At 46.4% G+C, this 21547-nt stretch overlaps 1 long non-coding RNA gene across 1 annotated transcript; it reads left to right on the top strand.

The window, feature by feature from the left end:
* Positions 1-2645: 2645 nt before the first annotated feature.
* On the top strand, positions 2646-10831 carry LOC147985950 (uncharacterized). The gene is made up of 3 exons (XR_015615166.1): positions 2646-2911; positions 10159-10350; positions 10563-10831. It is a non-coding gene; the product is annotated as an uncharacterized LOC147985950 (long non-coding RNA).
* Positions 10832-21547: the final 10716 nt, after the last annotated feature.

Here is a 21547-nt window from a genome sequence, read left to right as displayed (position 1 = left end):
TCATGAAACACCTTTTATCTAGAACTTGCTGAGTACACCTGTACTCAATCTATCTTCGCAACCCTTGCTTTAGACTATGAGAACAGCGAAGACTTGTCTGAGGACAATGAAGATCAATTCTACGAAGAACATGATCTTTCCGGAGGTGTAGAAGGAGTAGACTACGTCATAGTCTACGGTACTAGTGACGAGGAGCCCGACGCTGAAGCGTAGAATATTAGTTCCACTAGTTGAGCTTGCAGCCTCGTAGATAAATAAGTTGCAAATGCTCGCAATGGTTTTAAGTCTTTTACTTCCATTGCTCATTAGATTTTCTAGTTTGAATTTGAATTTGAATGAGACTCCTCAATGGACCGAGGATTTTCTATCCATGAACACGTAAAGTTGCGGACCCACAATGTTTCTGTTGTACCACTCTGAGGGATGTGATATTTACGAAAGGGGACTTTCGTGAGTATTATATCAACGACTTGTACACTACATATGCAGTGGTGTACTGGGTCACCACACATACATTCTTCATCATTAGTTCTGCAATGACAGGGAAAAAATAGACCCTATTTGACATGGGGTCTCAATCTCATTCCTAATCGACCCGATTGGTATTAAATATGGATCAATCGACCAAATTTCTATAGCTTTAGAGATAGAAAAATAGTACTTCCTCTGATCCAAAATAAGTCTTGCTCATTTGTACTAGGCTAGTATAAAGTTTGTACTAAGTGGGCGAAACCTTTTATAGATCTGAGGGAGTAGGACTCTACATTAAAAAACTGATTCCTTCTAAAGCTATCACTTCTTGTACTCCTCGGTTCATCTTAGTTCCAGCAATCTTATCCAGTGCCAATCCATGGTACCTAACTGCAGCTCACCACGGTCAAGATGTTCCTTAATTTACTCACTCATTTTTGTATTTCACATATTATCTCTATTCTTCCCCTACCGTTTTACATGTCGTGGTCTTTAAACAAAATATAGTATCAAATTACAGCAATACGTTGACTTAAACTTGAATTTGCATCAACATGTCGAGAAAGTTAAGAACGTTAGCTTGCAATTCATAGCTCAAAGAATCATCTATCCTTTCACTCTCTAAAAGCTCCCGGACTTTTTGAAAATCATGAAACTGTCATTGCATATAAACTAAACATGCAATTAAATTGATTTAATATGTTATTCAGGTACTATCTGAACGAACTTCGAGCAAAACATGTTTATTGCAAGCAGGTAGAAGAATGTGACACAATACGCAGACTTTCTCCATCACTGCTAAAGATTTAATTGTCACGTGCCAACCGATGATTGTACCGTACTACCACAACCTCTTAAAGTGAATGGAGGTTCAAGAAAATGTAAGTTTTCAAGAAGAACAATTTGGCTATCCCTGGACAAATCAATCTTTTTGGGACCGTGTTCTGCAACCATGTCATCTTCACACGAGAGACATCACACACCTTGTTGTTGTCGCTAGGCGAAGCTCTGGCCACAGCCAACCACACCAAGGGGGACACTGACACCTTGTTGTTGTCGCTAGGCGAAGCTCTGGCCACAGCCAACCACACCAAGGGGGACACTGACGCGGAACGCGCCAAGCACACGACAGCCGCTAGATCCTTGTATACAAAAGAAAAAAAAAGAAACAAAAAAGTACAGTTGGCTCTATGTTTTATGTGTGTGGTTATTTGAAGCTTGGCGTGGCGAGTTGCGTAAGTGTAACAGACATCTTTTTGAGTGAAAAAAATACTTCTTCCGTCCTAGATTAATTGACGCACACATGCATATTTAGACAAATCTTACTTAGGGGTTGTTTGGGTAGATAGAATATATAGAATGCAATCTCTACAAATTAAGAAAACCGTCCAACAGAAAAAAAATCTTGTTTGGGTACTCTAACTAATCCGTGGATATAAAGAACGTGTTTCTAGGAAACTCAGAATTTCATGGGTATGGAAAAACGACTACTAGTGGTTTTTCCAAAAACACGTTTCACATATACTGGATCGTAACTGAACTTCTCATGATGCGCTCGTTTCTCACGGCCCGCTCCTACCTATACTCACGGGAGTGATGGTTATCCAAATAAGAAATTAGATAGGCCAGCTTTTAGCCTTTTTGACACCAAACGTGATTCTACATAAACTGATTATTCATAGAAAAACTAGCAAAACCGATTTTACTAAAAATCTGCTATAAACAAGTTTTTGATAAACGCATGGCTAAGTATCACTATCCAAACAAGCACTTAATTGGTTTAGGACGAAGTAGTTAAACGGCACAAAACGTTTACTTAGAAAATCAAATCTCACGGGTATTTAAAATGCTGATTTTTTTGCAAAATAAAATGAGCGTTCCTCCTACAAGAGAAAGAAAAAAAAACAGGTAGAATTGCCTCTCCGGTAGCGTGCCCTATTGGTCCGAGTTTGCCTGCCACCGCCGCCGGTCTCAGGTATTGTACTCGGAGACGTCAGCCAGGTTCTACTTTCCGTTCCGGTAAATCACGGGTCAGATCTCAGATCGCTCCTTGGTCGGGACGAGTTGGTGACTCCCGAGGTGAACCAACGTAAGTACCCTGTAACCACTGACCTCATGGGCCCGCGAGGGAGCCGACCCCTTGTGCAGCCGTGCTTTCCGATGGAGGTCACGTCCAGCTGACATAACGATCAATTATTTATGGCCTGCTGCTCTCTCTCTCTTTCCCCGTTTTCTTATCCTCTGCCTCACGCCATCTACAATCCCAGATCGCTGAAGATTCGCCCAGCTAGCCGGCGGTGGGCAGGCCCTCGTCTGCAGATCGAGCAGAGGTGCAAGCGGCAGCCCTTTGCCCTGCTCTTTCATGTTGTTCATCTTTCAACATCTTCGGATTTCTCTCCGTCCGGGCAGCAGGCGCGGCGATCAATGGACGACTATCAAGGTTTGCCTTTCCATCGCAATACATCGCAATATCATGTTTCTGTTTTCTTCACGAACAAGCTAATCCCTAAATTTCATAGTCAGGCATAGACTTGATTTTGGTATGAATCCTTGATTGCTTTCTTGTTAGGCTATATAGATCTGACATGCTCGCTGCAATATGTCAGCTCGTGTTCAGTCTCGTGGGATGGGAGTGCCCCCGACCTCTGGAAACAAATATTTCTCCTCCTTTTCAGAAATTTTGATTTATTTTCAGCCTAAATTCAGTCAGTTGGAACAAAAAAATTCTTTAGAAAGATGATTTTCTCAAACTGTCGCTCATCGAAGTGGTCTTGAATCCTCATAATTTTGTCCAACCATAATAGCGAAAACAAACAGTTTCAAAACACCTTCACGTGCAAAAAAAATCAACGTATCCAAGGCCACTCATATTTGTCCTTTTTTTCACACATAATCGGTCTGCTTTTCCTTGACTTTGTCCATAGTATGTCCACATCCTAGTGCGTGCAAATAAAAGAGCGAATCTTAGAGCATCTTCAGCCGTGACCCTTAAACGACGACCGGGCGTGTCGCCCGGTCGTTCATTTGAGGGTGGACCAGCGCGCGTTTTCCGTGCGTGTCCGGCGCGTCTCCCGGTCGTCGCCCCCATCGAGAACCCCCAAACACACGCATCAACGGCCGTTATGAACGACGTTCAGCGGGATCCAGTGGGGCTCGCCTAGCAGCGACCCGGGGAGGCGTGGTCAAACTTAGTAAATGACCTTGCCGGTTCCCCAGGCGACACGAAACGACGACGAGGTCAGTGACGCGTGCCGGCTCGCCTCCCCACGCCGGAGTTAATGGCACGCGGCGCGGCCAGGCATAAAACGGGCGCGTCGCCGCCCAGAAGGCTCACTCCCCTCCTCTTCCACTCCTCTTCCACTCCTCCACCATGGCAAGCGACGTCGAGCCCGAGACCTTCCTCGCCCTTCCGGCAGGCTCGTCGTCGGGGAAGAAGAAGAGGACGCCGACACCGCGCTACAACCTGCGCACCAAGCACGCCCTCGCCCTCTGGGAGTACCGGCAGCCGGTGCCATGCATCGGCTCGGTGCAGCCGAACGGGTGGGTGCTCTCCGCGGAGCGCATCCCCTCCCTCCTCACTGGGGCTTCGTGTCCGGCCAACCGGCGCTGCCTCCAGGAGTAGCCCGACGAGCGACTCCGGCCGCTCCTCGTGCCCCTCCACCAGTCGCGTGTCACGCCTCCTCCGTGCGTCGTCGGTACCTTCCGCATCGGCGGGTGATCCGGCGCCGCGCTACGACGTTCCCAGAGGAGCAGGAGGAGGAGCGGGTGCCCGAGCCCATCGTCGACGGTGACGGCGTGGTCTGCATCCAGCCGCTCCGCATGGTGCCCCCGGAGGTGGACGTCGTGAACCTCGAATAGGAGGTGTAGGAGGCCGGCGGCGAGGTCTATTAGTAGTAGTTTGTATCTAGGTTATCTCGAATCTATCTATGTTATTTTGTTTATCTCGCCGGAGTTGGGAACATCAGGCTGATAACGCCTGCCAAAGCCAGCCCACTCTCTGGCAAGGCGGGCCTACAGTTTGTAACTCTGTTGAATTCGACGTCCGGCGCCCCCGCTAGACCCCCTGTGGACCGGGTGCGGAGCGGGGTTGCCGGCGCTCTCAGCGGGGTCGGCCGACAGTCAAAAAACGGTTGGGGGTGCGACTGGGTCGATTTTCACGCCCGGCACCCCCCAAACCCGTTGGGGGCCGGTTGGGGGGCTCGGCTGGGGATGCTCTTAGGGAAATGCTTCCGTGGAAATATTCTAAATTACTTAACTGTTTTGTGCATCAATTCATGCAGATGCCATGGTTTACTCCCCTTTTCTTTTCTTTTTTGCAAAAAGTCTGAAAACAATATCCTCATATCAATTCAAATCTGAGAAAATAGTTGGCACACATGGAACTCACAATTACTCAAAACATGTTCCAATTTTTTGGTCAAAACGTTGGACACGCCCAAAGATTTCAACACGACTAAGTTACACACTTATGCATTGACTTTGCAACATACTTGCCATTCGGCCTTCCAAGAGGAGGAATATAACCAAAAACAGTAAAGTAAACATATTAAATCTACTTATTCCACCAATTCTAGTGCTCTTGAAGACGGCGCCTATGAATGGGGTTACACTTACAGGGGGGCTGGCTTAGGGGCACCACGGAGAGTATGCTCCAACTTGCACCCTAGCCTCTCGTGCATTCCTCATTCAATAGTTCTGCAACCATAGGAGAAAATAAAAAAAAATCGACCCTATTTGACATTGGTCTCAATATCATTCCGAATATGACATTCTTCCTAATGCTCCCATTGCGATGTCCTCAGGGGATTCAACGCTAGTGGGAGCGGTGATTGTTTTCCAAAGGAGGAAGCTAATAGACATATGAGATCTCTCTCCGAGGTGTATGACAATCTGTATTGGTAGAGATTTGGGTGCAGTTCCAATTGAGATCAGAGAGAAAAACTTGATGCCACCTAAGATTCAAGATTGGGGTGAAAAGAAAAACCCTGGCCCTAGGGTACCTAGGGAGTGAGGGCCGGATAGCAAATTCAGTTGATTAGTAGTACTCCCTCCATTCCACAATGTAGTGCTTCCTCTATCTCCGTGCTTCAACTTTGACCGTAAATTAACTACCAAGACCGATTACGACGGGAGCAAAAATTATATCAGTGAATTCATATTCGAAAGAAGTTTTCAATTATATAATTTTTTCTCCCGCCGCAGTTGGTCTCGTTGGTTAAATTTATGATCAAAGTTGGACCTCGGAAAGCGCAGGCGCACTATATTTTGGAATGGAGGGAGTACTAAAATGAACATCCAGATCTGGTTTAATCTCATTTCTTCTGGCGAGATCTATGTGTGTGGTCTATGTTAAAATGATAACAAAATGTAGTAAGCGATAGTACTTACTGGCTTGGTGAGAATTACGGTGGAGAACCGTGGGGTCACGCCGTCCATATACGTACATGTACACCGTATTAATTAATGCAAGCGGGACACTGCTCGTGATTATTAGGCCAACTCGCATGCACTGTTCGTCTTCAGTGAGGTTTCAGGTCGGATAACTCGTGTCCCTAGCTATAATCGCGTAAATACCGGTGGGTAGTATATTACGGGAAGCGGACATTCCATCCGAGTTGCATCTATAGTCTTCAGTCTTCACCGACACCTAATCTTCGCAACAACTCAGTCCGTCTGCTCCCCATCCCTTCTTCGACCCAAATATTTCATATGCCAATCCATGGGGAGTTCATCTTCGTACTGCATCCCATGTTGCGCAAGAGGACATCGTTCATGTAGTCCTCTTCCAGGCCCATGATGCAACATCAGAGTGACCGAGTGGTTCATGTCTAGCACCGTTGAGAATTTCGGGAGGCCGGCCACCAAGCGAATAAACCATTTTCTCGCTCTCGGAAACTTTCATGCACTGTATCAAACCTCCTCGAGTGGGAACTCTTAGTTCCAGCAATCTCATCCAGTGCCAATTCATGGACTGCAGCTTATGGTCACGATGTTCCTTTATTTAGGCATCTCCATGCATATCGACCGGAAGCATCCGTTTCTTTCCGTTCAGACAGGCGGATAGCCGACACACGGTCTGTGACTCGACGCAAACGGACCCAAAGCTGGCTCGGGCTGGCGGACGCGCGCGAACGGCCCGCGACTCTGCGTTCGGGTCCGTCTTCCGGTGATCACAATTCATATAACTAGTTCAATTAATAGGCATAGTTAAAAAGTTTTGCTGAAACTACTGGGTACTAGATTCTACGCCCGGGGCCCTTCGACGGCCCAGCCAACTCGTCGCCAGCCATCCTCCCTACGGTGGCCGAGCCTACATGTCGTCGTCAGCTCGGCCTCTGTGGCCACCCTCGTCGCGGGATTCGTCGATGTGCCCCTGGCCTATGGCACGGCGCACCCTCTAGATGGCCGCGTCAATGCGAGCATGGCTGATGGTCTCCCTCTGTTGCTGCCCCTCCTCCAGGGCTGCCTTCCAGCACGCATTTGCCTCCTCGGCCTTCCTCTGATGCCGCTTCTCATCCATGGCTGCCTGCCAGCGCGCGCTCTCCTCCTCGTCTGTCCATAGCAGTGCCAAGCGGTTTGCCTCCCCGGTCTCTTGAATCGTGTAGGACTGGGATTCCTGTTGCGCCAGCTCCTGCACGATCATCTGCGCCAACACGCACAACTCGATCTCCACATGCTCGTCGTCGATCTCGTCATGGTGTGCGCGCCTGTTCTGCATCTCCAGCTGGTAGTGCGCCTCGTCGTACAGCCAGAGCTGTGCCTCGTCGTACCGCCAGAGCTGTGCCTCGCCGCCTCGGCATCCCTCTCACCAAGGATGCTGGACAAGCGAGAGCGGACTTGGCTTCTTGAGAGACGAATACGGAGGCAACTCACACACGCCAGGCAATGATTATACCATAGAAAACCATATGTCGTTTCCAATTAGAACATGTTCCGACTGCAGTGGCGGACATAGCATTTCGCCAATAGGTATGTCACGCCAAAATTGTGATGTGCATTTCAGTGAAATCAATCTACCAATTAAATAAATAATTATGAAAAAATTATGCTACATGCGGGTGCTATAATGCGGCGTCTATTATCGTGACCTTCTGGTGGTGAGCTATACTGTTGGTTGGCGTCCGGCAAAGAACGATATGGTTGTTCTGTGGCATGCCAACAAAGGGTTAGCTGATGGGCATTTGACCTATTATTCTTTTTGGGTTTAGATCAAAGTTACGGTCTTTGCCAAACTATTGTCTACCCCCATCTCCTGATGGTTACTCCATTGTCTTACATTTGACTTGATGCCACCCTAGCTCTTTAAAATCTGGCACACCAGGTTTATCGCACTAGGGTTAGTTGTTGCTCATTTGAGAACAACTAGCAAATTTGCCCATGCGCTGCCACGAAAAAAATATATGAACTTTTGGTGCAAAACTGGCGCGATAAAAAAGATGCGCTAAACTTTGATCGCCCATCATAATCCTAGCCAACGGATGTGTCAAATTTGACTATCATGTGAATTTGGAGAAGTCTCTAAAAATTTGCATCTTTGGTTTGCACATTCGGTGAACTCCAATTCTCGCACTATAAATTAGAATATACAAATTTGTCTGATTCAATCAACAAAACATTTGGGATCTGTACCGATATATTCCAAGATAGCTAGCATGCGCGGATGGATCCTGGACCTCTTCCACGCGCACATAGGAGCATCTGGTTCCCGCCTGAGGCACTGCGACGTTTACTGCCGGCGGCACTGCGGCTGCACATCCTAGGCCTCCGCCTGTTCAAATCGACGAGGAGCTCCACGGTCGTATGATCCTTCCTGGACCTCGACCGCAGGTTGGACTACTCCGCGGCCTCGGCCGCTCGACGAAGGCGCCAACGTCGCTGATGTTCTTTTCCAGACGCCGGCGTTGGGTTGGGCCTCCCTCCGTCCGCAATCTGGTCCACACGGGGGCTCCTCCCACAACTCACATCCTTCTCTCCCCTTTTGCTGATGAATCGAGCACCTGTGAACCCGATTGCGTGTTGGGAAAGGAGAGTTGTGTGGTCCGGACACAGAAGAGAGGCAAACGGCATCGAGCCCCTCAATGTCACCTTTGTTGTCTCCCTCAATGTCGCCGCTTGCCTCACGGAGATCCACCGGATCTGGCTTGATGCCGCAGTCGCTGGCTCCCTGCAAATAACCGCCCCACAATTCCAAGCTGCGCACCCCTCCCTGTGTTCCTAATCCCGCCTGCCGTTCTCCTGCCGCACACGAGGAGCTTGCCCCGGTGGCGAGGCCCAGCAGCGATGGGCGATGTCCACATCCAACAAATCCCTTCGGGAGGCCTTGCCTCCTCGACATCCGCCTCTTCCGGGCCCCCTTTCTCGGGAGCCTCCACGTCGACCCTACCTCTTTGAAGTCCGCTTTCTCTGACCGACTTCTAACTGCTCGGCGGAGCTCCCCGGTGGCACCTCTGTGTCCGGCCCTACATCCGCTTCCACCGACCAAAACGATAGACGACTAGGGGAAAAATGCCAAACCGGTACGAGCCTCACTTATCGGTGGCAGTCTATGATATTTCTCTGAACTAATAGGGGTAAAATCGTCCAAAAATGACGTACAAGGAGAAATCTTAGTGCCTTTATTATTAGGTATAGATATAGATTAGAGCACTCAACATTAGATTGGTTTGAATTGTTTTTAGAGAAAAATGGAACGAGAAATGCCTCCATTGGTTTTTGAGCCGAAGAAAATACATCAATTTTGTGCTGAAATTCCTGGATCGCTTGTGTCTGTCCCATAGGCCCCACTCCTCGTTGCCCTCCTTGCCAACAAAAGGAGAAACAGCCCATGCTAGGAAAAAAGGGCCAAGTTTCAGCCCATTAGTAAGATGTAACGATTCCAGATTCCAGCTTCCTCCATCGTCTCCAACAGCACGACAGACAAATTTGCATCTAATGGCGCCGCCACCTCACTGCATACGCCCCAGTTGGTTTTGGGGGCCCAGGCCAGCGCCCTCCCTCAGGGCCGGCCCCGTGGCAGTCTCCGCTGCTAGGATTGAGCTGGGCAGCTAGCGCCTAGCGGTTCAGGCCCAAACAGTGATATCTTGCTGGGAAAAAAAGAAAAGCTAAAGAACAAGGAAAAGCAGGAAAATAGACAAGACAAAGAAAATAGGGTTTTTGGTAGCGTGCCACCCATCCTCCCACGTTATATAGTCCCCAGAGGAGCCACGCGTCCCATAATTCTCATACAAGTTGCTTAATTGTTTTTAGGACAAGTTAATTAATCATTGCATCTCAACCGTTGGATTACACCACTGCATCCACAAAATTACCACCTCTATCATTACTTGACTCTTCCAAAATAGTAAAAGTCTTCCTTCAAAACTCGGGTTCACGCAGACCTGTCCAGTTAAGAAGATTAAAAAAAACTTGTCAGTTGGAAGTTTTGGGCCTATGAGGCAAATAAAAGCAACTAGACACATGGAGTTTCATTTTGGCATGAAGTATCAATACAGCAACTGAAACTTGCACAGATTAAGAAACTAGCAGTCAGAGTATCCGACCTAGATAGTAGACGGTATGGGCTATTGTCAGTGTAATTTTAACCAGGTGCGGAACTGTGTACCCAGCAGCCAGGGCTGCAGCCCTGGTCTGGGCCCGTGTAGTACTGGTAACCCATTCAGATTTTTTACTGAAAATTGCAATTCGCAGGAGTTTAACCCGTGTTAAGGAGTCGGAAGGCCAAGGGCTAACAACAACCAGGTTGTCAATTAATTTGTTCACAGCGCACTGCGCAGCCCCACGCCCGTTGCCTCCATCCCACACTCCGGCGTTCCGCTGGAATTATGGGCTCGTCGCCTCCAACGAGCGGCTGGTGTCTTATTTGGTGCTCTTGGTTTTTAGGTAATTGTTTGCCTTTCCAATCGTTTCCTCTTATTTGATTACTATTTCCAAATACTGATATTAGGGGTTAGACACTTTGATTAACTGGTTTTATTCAATCTGACAACGTAGACATAGAAGATGAATTGAGCAAAGATGTTAGAATCTTTCTAATCACGACAAATGTCATCTTAAGTTTCATCAGCTTCACAATTTGCCAATTCTGGGCTCAGGTATTCCAAATATATGTGGACAGAAACCAGATGGTTGGTTGGGCCGACTAGACACTCAGCCACAACAAGACATTCTAATCATTGTGGTCAATCAGGAATCCTGGTGTTGAGTTTAATCTAGATGGCATTCTCGCAGATAGTAGCCTTCACAAGCCAGTTGAAGAGATACGTTTAAATATTTGAAATACTTGTAGGTGGGAGTATTTTCTATTAATTCTGCGCTAACCAGTTGGTCACAATTTTTCTATGAAATTAGCAACAAACCATACTATGAGATTTCAGAAAGAATTTTTAAAAATATCATATGATCGAATGTAATATAGTGTCAATTAAGATGACATGGTATGTTTTTTTTTACTTTTAGGATTTTTACTTTTTTGCCAGCAGGATTTAGCCCTGGTCGTACCCGAATCCTTGGTCTGCCACTGTTTCTAACTATATATGAGAACAAAATAAATGTTTTCCGCAAACCAAAGCCCATCGTGGCCTCTATAAAAGAAGAATAACAGGCCAAAAGTAGACTAGGATCAAAAGCTACAAAAAATGGACTACTCTCAACTGACTCATAATTTTCCTGACACATGAACACTCTTAGATACACAAGTAAACAGAGATAAACGACAAACATCATCCGAAATATTGCAGGCTAATTATGTAATTAGATGTATTAGTCGCCTCATTAATGCTTCAAATGAACAGAAAATCATGTATTGTAGGAATGAAAAATATATTTTGAAATAAACTGTTAAGCCTCGCATAAAACATGTCTTCAGTTACTGGTTCTAGATCACCAAGTAGTCATCTAATTGATTGTTACAATTAAACTACACCGCACCCGACACAACTATGCAAAAAAAATCAGCGCCATCCACAAATTGCAACTACGACACATGTAAGCAAAATCAGCAATTTACCTGATAAGTCTTCACTGGCCGCCACGGCCAATCCTCCTGCCATAATGGCGTGCTCTGCGGTGGCGTCCCTTCCTTCAAGGGTACAGCACAAGCAATTAATAATAGCAGGGCATGTATTTGATAAAGCTCATGTTTTTTCGAGCTATATAATTCTAAAAGTTATATAATGGTTGTTAGTCTTGGTAGCATCAGTGCAGCCTGACAAAAATAATTGAGAACACAACTTAAAATTTGCTTATCAAGGAAACAGACAAACATTTATTAGTCAATCCCACTTAATTTAAGATCATCCAGTCATAATTCTACAAACTGCTCCAGGTATACATGGTCATTTCGAAATATATAGATGAACTACTGATCTTACTAGCAACATACTCCAACAATTAGTACTCCTAGGCTCACAAACATCTTACAAGGAACAGCTCATCATTGTCACACAATAATAATTTCGCCCCAATAATTATCAAACTCGAAGCATGCAAACAGTCAATAAGGCGCTGTTATATGCACATTTGCTGCTTACAATACTGTGTCGTGTAGTATTAGAAAGGAAGTGATGTGATATAAGCCCCAACAAGCCAACAAGGGAAGCACAGTTGATTCAACCAAAAGGGATAATCACCAACTAAATTCTGTTTCTGAAAGGAACAAGATCGCACAAAGACATCCTGAGAATCACTCAGCACATTTCTATTTATTCATTAGTTGGTGCATGAATGTGAAACATTAAGGAAGGTGAAACAATCAACAAGGATTGTTCAAGTGTGTAATATAACCCAAACCTCCCAACCTGCATCTACTAGTTGAATGAGGTAACGGTAAGTTTATACTCCCTCTGTCCCAAAAAAGATGTCGCAAAGTTGTCTAAATTTGGATGTATTAGACACAATTTAGTGTATAGATACATCCAAATTTTGACAAATCTGAGACATCTTTTTTGGGACGGAGGGGGTAACTATCACGACCAGTTGCGAAAATAACTTCTTCCATCATCGGCAACTCAATGTCTGTCAAATTTAAGTTACTTAATATGATAAGTTGGCTACCACTAGTGATGAAAGTAACCTCTAGCAAAATCTACTTAAAATTGCTATATGGTTGCACAGAAAAACATATCCATATGTCAATTTAATGCAGAACAATAGGGAAGCATCACTAGAACAACGCTAAAACATGCATCACCCAATCAGCTGCCTATAAGTTAGGAAGGGGATCGCTGGGATGTAAACAGGCTCAAATCAGCATAGCTTCCGCGATAGAAAACATGGAAAGAAAACGAAAGAACGTGGTCCGCTCCCACCTCCTCGAGCCCTAACCCTAGCCCCCTACCTCTAGCTTCGTCGAAACCCCGTCGGTAGCCCTCCCCTCCTCGGCGCAATGTCTTCCAACGGCAATTGTGGCGACCACCACCACCGCGAGGATCGCTGGCTGGCCACCGAGGACGGGTCTTCCAGCTCAGCCTCGCGCGGCTACAGCGAGCTTGCCCGCTCCCTACCTTGCGCCCCTCCCCAGCCCCGTCGCCGTTGCTTTAGCCCGCGGTCGTGGCACCCAACCCTCGTCATGCCCACACCTCCACCTGCCTCAGCCCCCGCTCTGAGGTCCACAGCGTTACGCCTCGCGGGCCAGACGCCGATGGCTACGAGAGGCCCAGGCGCAAAAGCCACCAACAGCGCCGCCCTCGACGCGCTGACGAGGCCCATCCAAGCTATTGCAGCCCCACACTAGATGAGGAGAAAAGCCTCTGTTTCCACGGCCACGAGCATGGCCATCCAACACGTGGCTGCCCTAACAAAACCATGTGTCGTTGTTGCCTACTCTCAGGCCATCGCTCTCGAGATTGCACGCCGAAGACGCATGCCCAGGACCGCACCGAAGCTCGCGTACTGGTGCAGGGAACGACGACACCACTGCCATGCAGCAGGCTGCACGCAACACTCCTCTATCACCTTTGCCCCCTCAGCCAGCACGGGTCATCGTGTCCGGCTCCATCGAGATCGAGGAGACCGAGAGGGTCCTGCAGCACACCATGATCGTCTCTATCATGGGTACCAGGCCGACGGTGTCCATGGAGCAGGTGGAGATAGTCCTCGATAACTCCCTAGAGCTCCTCCCTGGCGATTTCTCCGGCCACATCCACAACCCAAAGGACTTCCTCATCCTCTTCAACTCCAAGCCCGCGCATGGCCGCCTCGCCGACGAACACTTCATCAGCGACCCGAGTTTCACCTTCTCTCTCCGGCCTTGGCAGGCTAGCGCACGCCAACCAGAACAGGTTGGATCACCGTGTCGAGCTTGAGCTTTGTGGCATCCCTGCCCATGCATGACATGTTTACATGGCCGAGCACCTCCTTGGCGCAGGCTGCTCGTTCGAGCAACTACACCCAGACATGTGCTCGCGAGCCAATCTCGAAGTCTTCCGGTTGATAACACGCACCAGCGACCCGGCGAGCAGACGCGAGCTCGCATTGTCTTGGATATCATGGAGATGATCCCTGCCCTAGCAACACTCTGACGTACCTAGTCAACATCCGCGTCGTCGGCTCCATTTCCCTGCAAGACATGGTGATCCAAGCAGCACCTGCTGATGACCGCAACGATGTTAGCGGAGACGCTAGTGGCGAGGCCGGTCTGGTGATGATCCTGTGGATTCAAGCCGCACGCGTCGCCGGAGACACAAGAAGCGTCGCACTGGCGCCCCCAATGGCATGTCCTTGGACACCCCTGGGTGGACAAGGCTAGCCCCCCCCCCCCCCCCCCCCCCCCCAAGACATGGGATTATTGATCAATTCACCATCCTCTTCATCTGAGTGTGCTTCCACTTTATCGTTTGTGGCATGTGCATTATGCAACAAGTAGATTCCTGATAAATGAACCTTCTCCACCCCTTTCCTATCCAACGCGGAGCGGCAGAACTACTCGTCTGCAAAGTGGGAAAGCTCCCTCCCTCCTACCTAGGTGTACCTCTTCATTGGAGCAAACCATCCAGCAACTTCTTACATTTAGAATTCCCTTCTAAGCTGGCTATAACCATCCTTATTGACCAGAAAGGAATTGAGAAAGGGGATGCTATAACCAGACCATAGACAGCGTTTCCACATTCACTTTTGAACTTAGGGAAACAGTGAAAGAAGCCCTCGTTCCCGCTCTTCTTTCCCCCGACTTACCCTTAGAAGGAAAGTAGGGGCCTCGGTTTCTGCAAAGAAACCCACACCAGTGAATTTCTTTTTCGTAGGTGATCCCGCTCCCAATCGCAGATTTGAATAATCAAGTCGGTATGGGGCTGCTCCCTTTTGTTACTCCTAAAATATTGGCCTCGCTTGGACATATCCGCGAGGACCTGGGCGATTTTGATCCGTTTCTCCGCGCTCGCCGTTTCAAGGTGAAGATCCGAGTAAGTAGAGCGTAATAGGCGATCCGCCGGGCACTTATTTCGACAGGACCTAAGAACCGTTTTAATGCGTTTCCTTAAGAAATCAATAGATGGTGCTTCAGGAAAAGGATCCGGTGCGATGAGTCTCATCCGTGTAATATTTTGGAATTCCTCTTCCAACTCGTCCCGGAATGGGCGTTATGGCAAAGAACAAGAAGAAAAAGACAGAAGGAATTTGTCCAATAGTAACAAATGGTGCCTCCACAGGTTGACATCCGATCCAACCTAGTAGTAAGCAATCCGCCAAAAGCAACCAAAATATTCCTTGGTGAATCGGTCGAAAACTTGAACTACGCACATACATTTCTTTAAAAAAAGGTAAAGCCAAGAGAGATATAAAAACTGGTGCTATTGCGGCTACACCTCCCGCTTTGTCAGGTATACTGCAAAGAATGGCATGGATCGGTAGGAAATACCATTCCGGCACAATATGAGGCGGGGTGGTCATCGGATTAGCAGGTATATAATTGTCGGGATGCCCCAAAACATTAGGAGCAAAAAAAATCCAAATGGAAAAAAAGATAGCAGAAGCTACCCGACCTACAAGATCCTTTACATAAAAATAAGGGTAAGAAGCAATTTTATCCATCTCAGAATGTACACCCAATGGATTATTTGATCCATATTGATGCAATGCGGCCAGATGAAGAAGACTGGCGCCTACTAAAATAAGGGGGAGTAAATGATGGAGACTAAAAAAACGATTTAAGGTGGCATTGTCCACGGAGAAACCACACCAAAGCCAAGTCACTATGGTATCTCCTACTACTGGTATGGCGCTAGCTAAGCTTGTAATTACTGTTGCTCCCCAAAAGCTCATCTGACCCCAAGGTGGTACGTATCCTATAAAAGCTGTCATAATCATTAATAGGAATATGACAACTCCGAGACACCGAACAAATTCCCTAGGACTGCTATAACTCGCATGATATAGACCACGAAAAATATGAAGGTGAACCACAATGAGAAACATACTTGCCCCATTAGCATGCATATAACGGAGCAACCAGCCCCCTTCAACATCTCTCATAATGTGTTCTACGCTGTTGAAAGCTAGATCCACATGAGGTGTGTGATGCATAGCTAAAAAAACGCCAGTCACTATCTGAATGACTAAACAAATACCTGCTAACGAACCGAACCCCCACCAATAACTAAGATTGCTCGGGGTTGGATAATCTATCAAATGCTGGTTAAGTGTGGAGTATATAGGTTGTTTAAGAAGAGAGAATCGTTGGTTCCTTATAGTCATTTCTCTTTTCTATCGTTACAACTCCTCTTCCCCCTTATTTACCCCCTTGCCTTGATGGAAATTGGCTTCGCTGCGCCCTGAATAATCAAAAAGCTGCATGAGAAGATTCATCCCATTTTGGCGAGAGGGAGGCAGCGAATCACCTGGGCTACGGATTTGTCGGTTAGTTGATTCTCGAAATAAGGTCATTCGGAAAAAAAAACTGCCGCTTTCTCTGCCGGTTTCTTAAGGCTTCAAACGAACGACTAGTCATTAAGAAACCCATGAAATCCAAGTCTATTTTTGACCTTTCATGAAGAAGTTTTGCCTGCGCGCAAACTACCTAGCCCTTTTCAAAAGAACGTCGATTTCCATCTCAACAAAGAAAGAACTCAAAATAAATGAAAGCAATATTGTTGTCCTATTACTCTTTTTTCCTTGTGGAGCTTTGGAAAGGAGAGAATTTGAATAAAGTAACTCTCGGAAACTCTTATTGGATGAGAGAGAGTCAATATGATATTGGCGTGGGTTCTACCAACTAAACGAATCAGTTTTGGATTGGATAAACAGCGTATAATGATAGACGCTTCTTCGGCACACATGGAGACATACCTCCCGTAGCTGACCCCTGAATTCAAGGATACTGCCGGCTTTGTTACTAACTGATAGAAACCCCTTAATACAACGTTCGTTTTTCATAAATGTCATAAGGTAGGTAGACCCGGTCTTGCGCTCGTCCGGTTAAGTGGCACATTGTGCTAAGTGCTCGAACCGTTGGCTGATCTCAGCTGTATCGCCTCATACAAATTAGTTAAGCGAGAAAACAAACGGCTACATAGGAGCTCTATGGTGGACCACCAGCAGGAAGATCGAATGGCTTAGCGCATCCTGCGCCTACTGGACCTGACTTCGTAGGATACTCTGATAGACTAGTCGAATGGCAATGGCCTAGTGGTTGTATCTGCTTGCCGATTCCTATTAAGAATACGAGAGTGACAAATGAGATGGAGATCTTGGCTATCATCAAACCATCCTCCCTCCACTTATCTCTTTCCTTTCTATATGATAAGTCTACTCGCGCCTCAAGGGCCGGTCATTTACGCTCTCCACTGCATGAACAGCATTCCCAACTAGATCTGTACGGCTTCCGTTGTCTCCTTTTCGATTCCCGACTCTAGCTCACAGGTATCCATAAGAGCGACCAGCCCTGAATGCTTAAACCTATCAATCCTCTCCTAAATTTCTTTCTTTTTGTCGTTGGGCAAGGAGCAATCCATTCAGCACTTTCCGATGGGGACCAAAAGCCACTGGGCTACCAAGAAGTCGGATTCAGTTCAGTCCCGTTTTCAAGATCCGGTTCAGTGTTTGGGGATGGCTTGGTCCAAGCCCACATCCATAGTAGATGGACTTGAGCAGGCAAGTATGCCACCTACTGATATGATTGATTATGACAATTATGATATGGACTGGACGGTTGTGCAACCGATTGTACTGACTCGCTTACCCCGGAGAACACCTAAGACATGGGGGTTATTTACGCGAGTAAGCCTAGCAAGGACCAAGATCTCGATCTAGCCTAGTTGGGGCTTTAGAGTCACATGACACAGTACCAAGAACGGGAGAACCAGTAACAATTGATACGGATTTCCAACCAACGGATCTTCTTACCTTTGGACCGGAACCTTTAGCTGTTTCCTACTCGGTCTACAGCTTGGTTTGAAATGAGGGAGCCATACCGTGTGGTTGAAGCAGAGTACCGTTTTGCAGTGGATAGGGCACTATCTCTATTCGTAGCAGCATTGCGTATTGCTCTCACTAGGAAAGGGGGACATAACCCCTACTATAGAGCAGGAATGGAAGGGAATGAGCTCGGCTGCTTCTCCCCCACACTTCTTTATTTCTCCGTGCCCCTATTTAGTTAGTACTTTCGAGTTAAGAGCGAGAAAACGAACTATTTCATTTAATAAAAAAAGTGCAACGGCTGTAGAGTGAAAAGGCCATGAGGATGGCTACGGCTTTGAAGCTCCTTTATCTACCATAGATAGAATGGAAGAGTTTTTTCTCACTGCACTGATCCACCAAGGCTAGGGATATCCAATGGGATGGAGCTATTTCCCTTGGCACCTTAGAGTCCTCAGACGATGAACAGAGCACTAGATGCCCTAATCTACTCCTATGCTAAGTGTCTTTGTTTGGTTTGATTTCTTGTGAAAGCGGCTAGCCCCATCACTAAAGCATGCCTGTTCCATATGAAAGGTGATGTAGGTAGGGCTGGTAGGGGAAGTAAGAAATAGGTGAGACTCGTTAATGAAACTAGCCTTCAGCCTTAGATTTCTAAGTTCTGTTTCCACCATTACTAGTGTTTCCTTGCTTTTCATAATAGAAAAAGATCAACTAAACTAAACCAGAGATTGTCGTAGAGATTGGCAGGACTGGGTATTATTCTGGGCGATGAAATGGATGGAATTTCTTGAAACATAACTCACTTCACTTATAATCGAATTTGGAAAAGGGAGACTAGCTGCTGCAATAAATCAAGAAGAAAGCAGGCGCAAAAGAGAAGCTCAATGAGAGAGATTCTAGACCGGTCATGGTCGGGGCTGATCGATCGCTCCTTAAAAGGGAGTTAACTGCTTCGAACCATACATGAAACTTATCTCATAGAGTGAGCTAGCCCCAGATAGCGAAGGATAGCTATTGACTTATTGGGAAACCCGCCTCCAATACATGCTTATCCCAGACCCCCTATTCCTTCATTTTAGGTTTTCATGGCCGATTCAATAACATAGTTCGCACACCTCTTTTCAATTCTCTAGAGATAGTTGTCATTTATCTCTTCTTCCGGGTCCCTCCTATTTGGTTGGAAGTTTCCTGCTCCAGTTGGGAAAGCAAGGGCCCTAGTTTCGTTATTGAGTCTCGTTATGGTCGAATATGAATGAATCCTGGAATGGAATAAAAACATGAGTAAAATGCATCGTAGTCCCTCAATCGAACAGTCAACTAGTTCATATCTAACCTTATGTATTCTTTTCCCGCACCTTAGCTTCAAATAATTGAATGAATGAGTGCTATTTCAGAGTTCAAGTTTAGGTATTAGCTCGCTACAGTTTAGTCAGTAGTTCTGTCCCTTTGTTCGGTGATCTAGTTCTGGATATAAGCATTAGAATGAGAGTGGCTACGTATTCGGATTACTTGACTCGCTTTCCTGTTTCCGAATCCCTTCTTGCATACAATCCTAATTCACAATCCGATTCTTGCTCGATTCTATAATGAAAAACAGACCTTGTGCCATGGATTTGATGAAGCTTGAAAGGACTCCCCTTGTTCGAAGCCAAAGATAAGAAGCATACGGGTGACAACCCCAATCCTTATATATCAATCCAATTACCGGAGGAACGAAGAACTAAGTTTGCCTGACGCCCGAAAACAACTTGTTTGTTTTGGTGGAAGAGGAAGAAATAGAGAAAGATCGCCGCTTTTCATACGCTAATTCGTGATTCAAAGTAGAGTGAGTGAGGGAGCTATACCCGGGACTCAATCAACATATGCCAAGTGTTCCGTAATCTATGGGCAGCACTCCGTAGGAATGTTATAGTCTAGGCATGTCATAGTAGTCATTAGACAGAAAGAGGAGAAACTTAACATGTCTTATTCCGAATTCCTGCGGTTGTCATTATGTTCCAGCAAGGAAATAGTCATTGTTTCATTCCGAGCATTCGACTAACGGCACAGATTTCTAGTGCTATAACAGAAACTGCCCTTAACGCGCAAATGAAAGCCCTCACAACACTCTTTACCTGCAACTGCTCCCGCTTATGGTAGTAGATAAACAGGTGGTGGACATGTATCTGCAGCCTCTGCTGCTGGTAGATTGACTGTTTTATATGGACTGAAAAAAAAATGGAGGGTAGTGCTTGAGAATGCTACTCTATTCCTGGAATTAGCCATCCCCTTCTTTGACTATTCGACCTGCTCCTCGAAGCAAGGAAGGGAATGAAGATGGCATTGAATGCCCTTTCTGCAAGAAGGATAGGAGTTGGCTTACCGCATCTACCTTCTCATCGCGGGATAAGGGCTGGGGCGTTAACTTAAGTACTAAAGCTGCTGGAGCGGCTGCCTTCGTTGATTCCCCACGAAGGAATCGGAATATCGCTACTTCCCCTTACTGCCCTAAGCGGGGGAGATGGATTAAAAACCTTGTGTGAAGGAAAGGCTGTCAAAGTCGTTGACCATTAATCCGGTTGAAGGACAAATGGACAGTGAATCAACGGAATCGAGTTGTTCTAAGGATTCGGATTCGGCAGTCGAGACATCTATATCTATGGAATTTCAAAAGAGAGAAAAGGATCCGAATCCGACCCGAGGACGAGCTCAAACCTTAGGGTTTGAAAAGAAGAAGTAAAGCTCTCGTTTACTTCAATCAAAAAAGGTAGGTCATAACACAGATTGAATTAGACCTTACTCAATCACTCATCGCTGGAAAAAGTAGAGCGATTTCCTCGCAAAAAAAGCACGAGCGAGATATTCTTCCTTAACAGGGATCTCAATTGCGGGAAGAAGTACAAAGGGCAAAGGCAGAAGTGGAAGGGTCAAACTCCTCTATCGGGGAAAGACAGGAAGGATCAAAGTGTAAAATCACTTGTTTGAAACATCTATAAAATAGAAATGGCTATTAGAAGTTGTATTTTCGGTGGTCAAAGGGAAGGAATCAGAAAAGAGGGAAGCGCTCTCAAGGTAGAATCAGTTCCAGGCAAGTATGTCCATTGAAAGGAAAGAGTCCCTAAACAGACAGGTTTTCAGCAAATAAGACGGGTCCTGGTCTTCGGCAACAAAAGAAGCCGAAGCGAGAGCTCGATCAAAGAACCTTTATAGATCCTCATCATCCTCAGGTTCTGGATACACAGCGAGAAGGGAATCTTCCTGTTCGAATGGAAGATTTTCGAAAGAGAGGGGAGAAATCAATCACATGCGTGAGCGGATCGAGCTATTATATAATAAGTAACGGCTGAAAAAGCTATTCTTGGTAGATCCACTTGTCAAGGCGCGGAAAGCCGTGTTCCTTCTCAGCTCACGCTTTCCTGATTGATTTGAAAGACCCTACACACCACCGTATCCTTGGCTTTCTTCCCACTTTCAAAGAACTTGCTATCATTCTTTCGATTCTATCTCCTCGCTTTAGGTCTTATGCTTCTTATTAAAGGGGTTATGCCACTCCGAGTCCATCAGTGTTGAAGGAATGGACAGAGACAGGCAAAGACAAAGTACTGATTTTACTACCGATAGAGAGCAGAGCTAGAGACAAGATGCCTAGGACCTGGAGGAGATCCATAAGAACCAAGTCGTGGAGAAGATAGCATCAAACTGGAGATAATAAACCTAACTCTCCGTGCTTTAATCGAGAATGGATACA

Source organism: Triticum urartu, chromosome 2A (genome assembly GCF_056163025.1).
Source record: "Triticum urartu cultivar PI428250 chromosome 2A, HENAU_Tu73, whole genome shotgun sequence".
In the NCBI taxonomy this organism is placed as follows: Eukaryota; Viridiplantae; Streptophyta; class Magnoliopsida; order Poales; family Poaceae; genus Triticum; species Triticum urartu.
This window is presented reverse-complemented; position numbering and strand designations above follow the sequence as displayed.